We start from the raw sequence: 9,694 nt of genomic DNA on the forward strand, positions 1-9,694 counted from the left end.
CCCATGTCCCCCTCCACTCCATTCGCTCCGCCAAAGCCGCCCTCCCCGCCACGCCGATACGTACGTGCCGCGGTTCGTCAAGGGGACACACGGCGATCCTCTCGCTCCCACAATACGCTCTCGTAGACTGCCGTCCTCTAGCCGCGCCGCCACCGCTGGCGACGTTCTTGTGGAGGCGCACGGTGGTCAGAGCCGCCACCGCTGGCGACGTTCATGTGGAGACGCACGGCGGTCAGCTTCTCCCATGGTACACGCTTTCTAGACTGAGGCCCCATGCATGTTGGTGTAGCGCTGAATGTTAGCTGATAGACGCTGTTAATCTCACTGTTTGCCGAAGTAGTTTGCAGTCAATACACTCTTCTTAAGAAGCTTCCTTGCCCTGTTCTGCACTCAATCTGCTTTGCTAAGATGGCATGCCAAGGCCGATTATTTGCTAAAATATCCTGCCATATATTTATTGTGACGTAGATTGCCATGGTCTAGTAGCCAATCTGTTAGGTGAAATAGCTCTACACCATTTTATACTCGATCTTTGTTGCTGCGATGGCCTTCGATAGTTCGATGGTTGTGTGCTCAGCCACATTGACTGCTGAAACAGCCTGCCGTAATTTAGCACTCAAATCTGTTTGTTGAATTAGCTTTACATATATTTCGTTACTTAGATCTGCTCGTCCAAATATCTTGCCATAGCTTTAGACATCGACCTAGGTATTTTCTTCCGGACTTCATAAAAAGCATATATGTTTTTTCTGTAATATCTAGTAGAAGAACTAATTTGTATGTCTAACAGATGGAAATGACTTGGATAACTTCTGCTCAAAGATTCTCCGCTGCATATGTAGAGGGGGTTGAAAACATCATGAACTTTATTAGAGCTGAGTACGGTGGTCCGAAATCAGATGTGCTCTGCCCGTGTAGCAGTTGTATGAATTCAGTTACAAGACCCCAGTCAACTGTGCAAAATCATCTACACTTGTATGGGATGTCGGTCACCTATACTAGGTGGGTTCATCATGGTGAAGCTGTGAACGTCAATGTTATTGACTACGTGGAAGGAGCAAATCACCATCTTGATCTGCCTGATGCTCAGGTGGAAGAGGAGGAGGAGGAGGTGGTGGCAGAGCCAGTGAGTTTGACAAACATTGAAACAATGCTACGAAATGCTCATGCATTCCGTGAACTTTCACCCGCAGAAGAAAAACGGTGGGCCCGCATGTTGGAACAATGCAACATGGCTGTCACCCCAGGAAATAAGCTGTCAGTATTCTCAGCTATGGTCACCTTTCTTCAGGTGAAGACATCTGAGCGGGTGACCAACAAATCATTCGATGCGATGTTGGCTGCTTTCTGCAAGGCTTTCCCAGATGCATTTGAGCTGCCACACACCTACAGTAAAATGAAGAATTTCCTTCGTGTAGTTGGAATTGGATATGATATGATCCATGTTTGTAAGAATAATTGTGTTCTATTCCGTAAGGATTATGCCAACTTAAGTGAATGCCCGAAATGCGAATCATCAAGATGGAAAGATGGTGATGCTGTGAAGAGGATTCCTCATAATGTTCTGAGACATTTTCCAATTACACCAAGATTGCAGAGGTTGTTTCATGATGCTGAAACAAGAGAGGATGTATTGTGGCATTCTAGGAACCAGGAGTACAGAGATCAGAATGTAATGAGCCATCCATCACATGGTAGTGAGTGGAAAAGCTTCAATCAGAAGCACGAAAAGTTTGCTGCTGACCCGAGAAACATTAGACTTGGCTTAGCTTCAGATGGATTTAACCCATTTGGCCACCAGAGCGCCACATATAGCTTGTGGCCAGTGCTTGTTATCCCTTACAACATGCCTCCAAATGTCTGCACCAAAGAATCAAACTACATGATGGCCTTGCTCATCCCAGGTCCAAAAAGTCCTAGAAAGGATTTTAATTTGTTCATGGAGCCTCTTGTGGAGGAACTTCAACAGCTATGGAGGGGTGTTCTCACTCGAGACCTATATAGCAGCCCACCAGCTGATTTCTTTCTGCGTGCTGTTATAATTTGGTGCATCCATGATTATCCGGCTTTGGGCACTATGTCAGGGCAAACGGCACATGGTTACAATGCATGTGTTCGCTGTGATAGGAATCCGCTATCATACGCAATACTTAGCAAGATCTGTTACATTGGACACCGCTGTTTCCTTGCCAAGGACAAGCCGCATCCTAGAAAATACCGAACACATGTGTTCAATGCAAAGCATGAAAACCGTGATGCGCCAAAGAGGCTCACCGCTGATGAGTTGCAAGTGGAATTAGAGAAGGTCAGGCATATTACACCAGGAAACCATCCTAATAATGGTAGTGGGAAAAGGAAGCATGGTAGGGCAGAAGAGAGATTATTGTTTACCCGCAGGTCCACTTTGTGGGCCTTGGAGTATTGGAAAGATTTGGATCTGCGCCATAATCTTGATGTGATGCACATCGAGAAAAATATATGTGACAGCATTATCGGTACACTTCTTAATATTGAAGGCAAGACGAAAGATACCTTAAAATCTAGGATTGATTTGACACACCTGGGTATCATACAGGATTTGCAGGTGCAAGATGAAGGTAAACCATGAGATATGGCACCAGCTGCGTACGTCTTGGACAAGGTAAAAAGAAAAGAATTCTGCAAGGTCCTGTCACGTGTGAGATTCGCACATGGATTTGCTTCCAACCCTGAAAGGAGAGTCAGTGCAGATGGAGACAAGGTACAAGGGTTGAAAACTCATGACTGCCACGTCCTACTTCAAAGGGTTTTACCTGTTATCCTTAGAGGATTGGGCCGCCCTGACTTATACAGAGCAGTTGCAGAGTTGGGACAATTCTTCAGGGAACTCTGCAGTAGAAATATCAGGATAGATGCTTTGGAGCGTCTTAGAGACAAGATACCAACTATCCTATGCGACCTTGAGAAGATATATCCTCCAGCCTTCTTTGATGTGATGGTGCATTTGGCTATTCATCTACCTGATGAGGCACTACTTAGAGGTCCAGTACGGTATGGATGGATGTACCCTATTGAAAGGCGGCTAGGCACTTTCAAGGGCTATGTTAGGAACAGAGCTAGACCCGAGGGTTCCATTGCAGAGGCCTATATTGCTACAGAAGCGTTGACATTCTGCTCAAAATACATTGAAACAGCTGATCAGCTTAGCAAAGACGTGGATGAAGACAATCACGAGCTCAATGTTTTCGATTATTCTGTTCGAGTTACAGGGAAGAGTCGAAAAGAGGAAAAACCAAAAGATTTGGACAAAATGGTTTGGTATGTGTTGAATAACTGTCCTGAGATACTACCTTATATCAAGTAAATGCCAAGTACTGCATCTTATACATCATAATCTACTAAACTTGCAACACATTCTTATATATTTAGATGTTTGACGCGATCACTATGTTGTGCAACATCTACAAAAAGGAGTTACTGCCGCAAAATCCAAGAAACATTGAGAAACTAGTTATGGCAGGATTTGCGAAATGGTTCAAGAGCCATGTAAGCTTTTGAATTGCACTGTCAGTTTTTTAATATATTGAGTACATAAGATGATCAGCTTGTCTATTTTCTAACCATAGGTTAAGAAGATGCGGGAGGATGGGCAGGCAGTTGATGATGCCCTTTACTCACTAGCAATGGGTCCTGATACTCGGGTAAGACATTATGAATCTTGAGTTGTTGGAGATATGCGCTACAACACCCTTGCACGAGACGAAGGCAGGAAGACACAAAACAGTGCCATCATGAGAACGGATACGTATGACAAAGAGACAACTGAAATGTATGCTAACATAACAGACATTGTTTAGTTGCAGTCTATCTCCAGTTTCGAGGATCATTGGTGTGTGGTTCAGTTGTGCTGTTGTTGGTATGACATGTTTTCCAGGATCGCAAAACCCAGAGCTGATGATTATTTCAAATCCATCAATGTCAAGGCGGCGTACCAGACCAATGAGCCTTTTATTTTGGCAAATCAAGCAACACAAATATTTTTCTTGGAAGACACATTTGCACGTAGCGATGACTGGAGAGTAGTGCAAAGGTTTGAGCAGAGGAATTCGTTTAATGAAGTTGCACAACAAGATGATGCTTACACTGCTCCTGATGCACAAGATAACACAGATGTTCCTAATATCTTTGAGAACCATCACGTCAATGACGCTGGCGAAAAGATTGCCTGTCGTGCTGTGGACATACAAGAGATGATCAAGAAGAAGCCAACGTTCAAGGACGTTGAGGACGAAGAAGAAGATGATACCATGGGGAATTATGATTCAGACTGATACACATGGCAAAGATGTTGACACTGCTGCTGCGGATGATGATTACATTGATTTTGTCGTATTTGCCTGTTAGAAGACGTTTTTTATCTACTATGTGAAATTGTGTTTGCTATGACAACTAAAACCTGATGAACATGTTTAGTATTTTCCTGTGAGAACATCACTTGTTATGTATGCTGATTTATGTTTGGTAATTGTATGACGACTAAAACATGATGACATTGTTGTTTAGTTGTACTCATATTTGGCTGTGAAATTTGAATTTGATGACATAGTTTGCTGTTGGGCTGCAATTTTCTCGACGTCTTCGAATGAGAACAAAGCTGACCCAACAGGTCCCTGCTAATTTATTTATTTATTACCAAAAGGGCCTCTGCTATTTATTTATTTATGAGCAAAAGGGGATACCCCCTGATTTCCGTTAATAGAAATCATTAGATGTTCACAACACTACGCACAGCCTGCTATACAGGTTTCATTCATTACTAGTTTCAGTAAAGTGCTCATGTCATAGCCACTGAATACATCACGGGTGCTACATACACTGCAAATAAAGAGACAATCATCCTACAGAGCACATCGATTTTGCCCATTATCTTCACGAGATCTTTCATCTCCTCATTGCTGTCAAGGCCGTTCAGCAGCTGTTGCTTGGCCATGATCAGAGGAACTGCATCTTTAACCTTCTGCTCTGCATCTTCCTCTTCTGCCGTTCCTTCAGTTACTTGTCCAACACCCCAACCTGTTGGTATTGGGATTCCTCGGCTAACCAAATAATCAGCATAGTTGCACTCCCCCACATCAGCAACTTCCCAGAAATACAAATCACACGAATCTTCCCTTTTCTGCACGAATCAAATTGGAAGATCATCAACCAAACTATTAAAAAAATTAGCAACTGAAAGCAACAGAACAACACTTAAACATATTATTACCCCATGATTCGGGCATTTATAGAAGACTCGGCCAGGGTTGAGCATTGTGGTTGAGACGCAACGGATGACTCTGCATGATTTGTAGCAGTGGCACCACACCAACGGCAGCGGGTTGCGATGAGCAACCGGCTGCGTTGCGCGTGCCGACGGGGGTGTGATGAGACCCACAGGCGATGGTACGGGTGGCGACTTGGCACATATTTGGTTGTTGCCTGCTAAAGAGCAGGTGGACGAGCAGCCAACGGACATGGTTGCTGCAGCCAGAGCTTCTGATGGTAGGCAGAGTAAGTAGAGAAGAGGAGAAGCGAATGTTGGATATGTCAGTTTCATTACTTGCAGAGTAGCATAGCACCATATATAGTCATAGTCTAGGTTTGTATTCGAACCAGCTACAGGAGCACGCCTCTCTTTTTTCTAAAACTCAGCAACGTCTCTTTACTAGTACACTAGCTTGTTCTGTATGCCTTCTCAAGTCTTTAATTCCTCCACCTGACATCTGGGACCCACCGGAAGGTCCTCCGTATTTCATGAAAAAAACATGCCCCCCCGCTGACAGGTCGGACCCACCAGCTATCTTCGCACTCAAGGAAGTGCCTCCTTATTACGCACAAAAAATTCATAATCCCCCTGCCAGCTGGAACCCAGCATCGTGGGAGGCTGACTTGTGGGCCTACCAAGTTGACGGGGATGGAGGGCTTTGTCAACTTAGTCAATATGAACGATTCTAGCTCTAGTTACCGTACTATGTTCATCCAACAGCAGTAGTGCTTCTTCAACCTCTGGTCTTCTTGCTCCAGCTGCCCAAACTAGCACCGGTCGTGCCGCGTTCTCCTGCCTCCCGTGGCCGGCTGTGATGCCGCGGAGGTCTCACCACCCCCTACTACTCCCATTGCTGGCCAAGCCATCCCTGTACTCACCCACACCCCCTGTTATTCTGGGGCGACGGCAGCCTCACACCACAGCCGAACCAGTGAACCCTCGTACTCCTCTCCGCATGGGCATCCACTGCCGCATCTTCCCCGGCTCCGCTTCGTCCCCTTCCTAGGCCTCATTGTCGTCCACCGCCTTGGTGCTCTCGGCGCGGCGTGGTCAATGTGGTCAATGACCAACTTCCATTGGAAGAGTACTGTACGTGGAGAGGCTGACAGCTGGGTCCACGGCAAGAGCCCCGTTTTTTTTGTGATTTGCCAAGTAAGTCACTTTGTCAGGCCTGTTGGGCTGCAAATCTTTCAAGACGAGGAGAGCTTCATTCGGCCGGCCGAGAAAATGGCCTATTAGTAATGAGAAATGAGTTGTACCGTTTGAAAACACATCAAACCGGCAATTAGTTTCAAATTTCTCTTTTTCGTTTTGAGATTTTTAATTGTATTGATTTTTATGCGTGGACAATTTGTTGGATTTTATATTGATATACATTTATTTTTAAAATCAGTTTGAATGTGACTCAAAATTTCAGGATTAAAAACAGTTCGGACCGCACCGAAATATGCAAAATTTCGTATAATTTTTTAACCGTGGCCACAATATGGGCTGTAATGCTAACAAAAACAATATGGGCTCCAAAAAACCTTAAGTATTAGCAAATGGGCTATAAATTATTAGAAATAATGGCAGATGGGCTGTATGATGTTTTCCACAGATTTGAGGCTTTCCTAAAAAAGGTTGATGCACAAGCAGTGACTGTTGGATGTCCATCCAACGGCCATCGTGCTTCTTCAATCTCTGCTCTTCCTGCTCCAGCCGCTCAAACAAGTGCCGACGGGACTGCCTGCTCTCTCCTCCCCGCGGCCGGCTGTGCTGCCGCGCAGGCCTCACCGCCCCACCGTACTCCCATCGCTGGCCTAGCCATCCCTCTACTCACCCACACCTGCTGTTATTCTCCGGCGATGGCAGACGAACCAGTAAACCCTCATACAGTCGTACTCCCCTCCGCGTGGGAAACAACTACCGAGTCTTCCCTCCCTCCGTGTCGTTCCCTTCCTAGGCCTCGCCGTCGTCCACCGCCCTGGTGCTCTCGGCGCGGCCTGGTCAACGTGTTCAACGACCGACATGCATCTGAAGTGGACTGTACGTGGAGAGGCTGATAGCTGGGTCCACGGCCGCACGCAAGGAAATGCCTCCTTATTGCGCGCAAAATAATGATTCCTCCACCTGACATCTGGGAGCCACCGAAAGGGCCTCTATATTTCGCGAAAAAATGTTACCGCCGCTGGCAACTTGGACCCACCAGCTATATCTTCGCACACAAGGAAGTGCCTCCTTATTACGCACAAAAAATGAATACTCCCCCTGCTAGCTGGGACCCAATTTAGTGCCAGGCTGACTTGTGGGCCTACTAAGTTGACGGGGACGGAGGGCTTTGTCAACTTAGTCAATATGCATGATTCTAGCTCCAGTGACCGTACGATGTCCATCCAACGGCCGTAGTGCTTCTTTAACCTCTGGTCTTCTTGCTCCAGCCGCCAAAACCAGCACCGATCGTGCCTCGTGCTCCTGCCTCCCGTGGCCGGCTGCGATGCAGCGGAGGCCTCACCGCCAACTACTACTCCCACCGCTGGCTAGGCCATCCCTCTACTCACCCACACCCCCTGTTATTCTGCGGCGACGGCAGCATCACACCGTAGCGAACCAGTGAACCCTCGTACTCCTCTCCGCGTGGGCATCCACTGCCGCGTCTTCCTCGGATCCGCGTCGTCCCCTTCCTAGGCCTCACCGTCGTCCACCGCCCTGGTGCTCTCAGCGCGGCGTGGTCAACGTGGTCAAGGAACGACTTCCATTGGAAGAGTAATGTACGTGGAGAGGTTGACAGCTGGGTCCACGGCAGCCGCAAGGAAGTGCCTCCTTATTATGCGGAAAATAATTATTCCTCCACCAGACAACAGGAACCCACCGGACGGGCCACCGTATTTGGCGGAAAAAAATGTTCCCCCCTGACTGCTGGGACCCACCGGACGGGCCAACTATTTCACGAAAAAATGTTCCCCCCGCTGTCAGCTCGGACCGCCGGAGGTGCCTCCTTATTACGCACAAAAAAAATGAATACTCCCCCTGCTAGTTGGGACCCACCTTGGTGGGAGGCTGACTTGTGCGCCTACTAAGTTGACGGGGATGGAGTGCTTTGTCAACTTAGTCAATATGAATGATTCTAGCTCCAGTGACCGTACAATGTCCATCCAACGGCCGTTGTGCTTCTTCAACCTCTGGTCTTCTTGCTCCAGCCGCCCAAAGCAGCGCCGATCATGCCGCATGCTCCTGCCTCCCGTGGCCGGCTGTGCTGCCGCGGAGGCCTCACCGCCCCTACTATTCCCACTGCTGGCCAGGCCCTGCGGCGACGGCAGCCTCACACCGCAGCCGAACTAGTGAACCCTCTTACTCCTCTCCGCGCGGGCTTCCACTGTCGTGTCTTCCCAGGCTTCGCGTCGTCCCCTTCCTAGGCCTCACCGTCGTCCACCGCCCTGGTACTCTCGACGCAGCGTGGTCATGGAACAGCTTCCATCGGACGTGGACTGTACGTGGAGAGGCTGACAGCTGGGTCCACGGCCACAGCAAGGAAGTGTCTCCTTATTACGCACAAAATAATTATTCCTCCACCCGACAGCGGGGACCCACCGGACGGGCCACCGTATTTCACAAAAAAAATGTTCCCCCCTGACCGCTAGGACCCACCAACTATATCTTCGCACGCAAGGAAGTGTGTCTGGGCAAAAAAAACGATTCGGCCCCCTTACTGCTGGGACCCACCAGCTAGATCTTTGCATGCAAGGAGGTGAGTGACAGTCGGGCCCCACCTGGTCGAAGCATACGCAGCGTTGTCATTCTGGTCGCGAACATGTACGTACATACTATTCGATGTAGAGGCACACACGTGTCGTAGTAGAGGCGCGCACGTAGCATGTACACGTACGTACAACTGCCAATGTGCAAGAAAGAAAATACGGCCACATACGTACATACGGGCAGGGTCTCGAACGCCTACTCGCGCATACGTACGGCCAGGGCTCGTGTACATGGTTGGGTCAGAATGGAGAAACAACGTCGTCGTCGTGTTCATGGGTAGCCAACCGGCTGGGTCGGAACGGAATGCATCGTCGTGTTCATGGAGAGCCAACCGGCTGGGGCGGAATGGAATGCATCGTTGTGTTCATCGGGAGGCTTGAACGGAACGGCCGATGGAAACGAGGCCTGGCGTACCGCAGAACGGAGGAAACGGCCTTGTGTTCGACCGGCCACATTTGAAACGGGATCCTGTTCATCGGGAGGGGTCTGGCGTACCGCAAAACGGAGGAAACAGACCTCCTACGGTCGAAACGGGGGTCGTGTTGATTGGGAGGGGTGTGGTGTACCGCAAAACGGAGGAAACAGACTTGTGTTGGAGCGATACGGTCGAAACGGGGGTCCTGTTCATCGGGAGGGGTGTGGCGTACCACAAAACGGGACTCCACATGATAC

Source organism: Triticum urartu, chromosome 1 (assembly GCF_003073215.2).
Source record: "Triticum urartu cultivar G1812 chromosome 1, Tu2.1, whole genome shotgun sequence".
In the NCBI taxonomy this organism is placed as follows: Eukaryota; Viridiplantae; Streptophyta; class Magnoliopsida; order Poales; family Poaceae; genus Triticum; species Triticum urartu.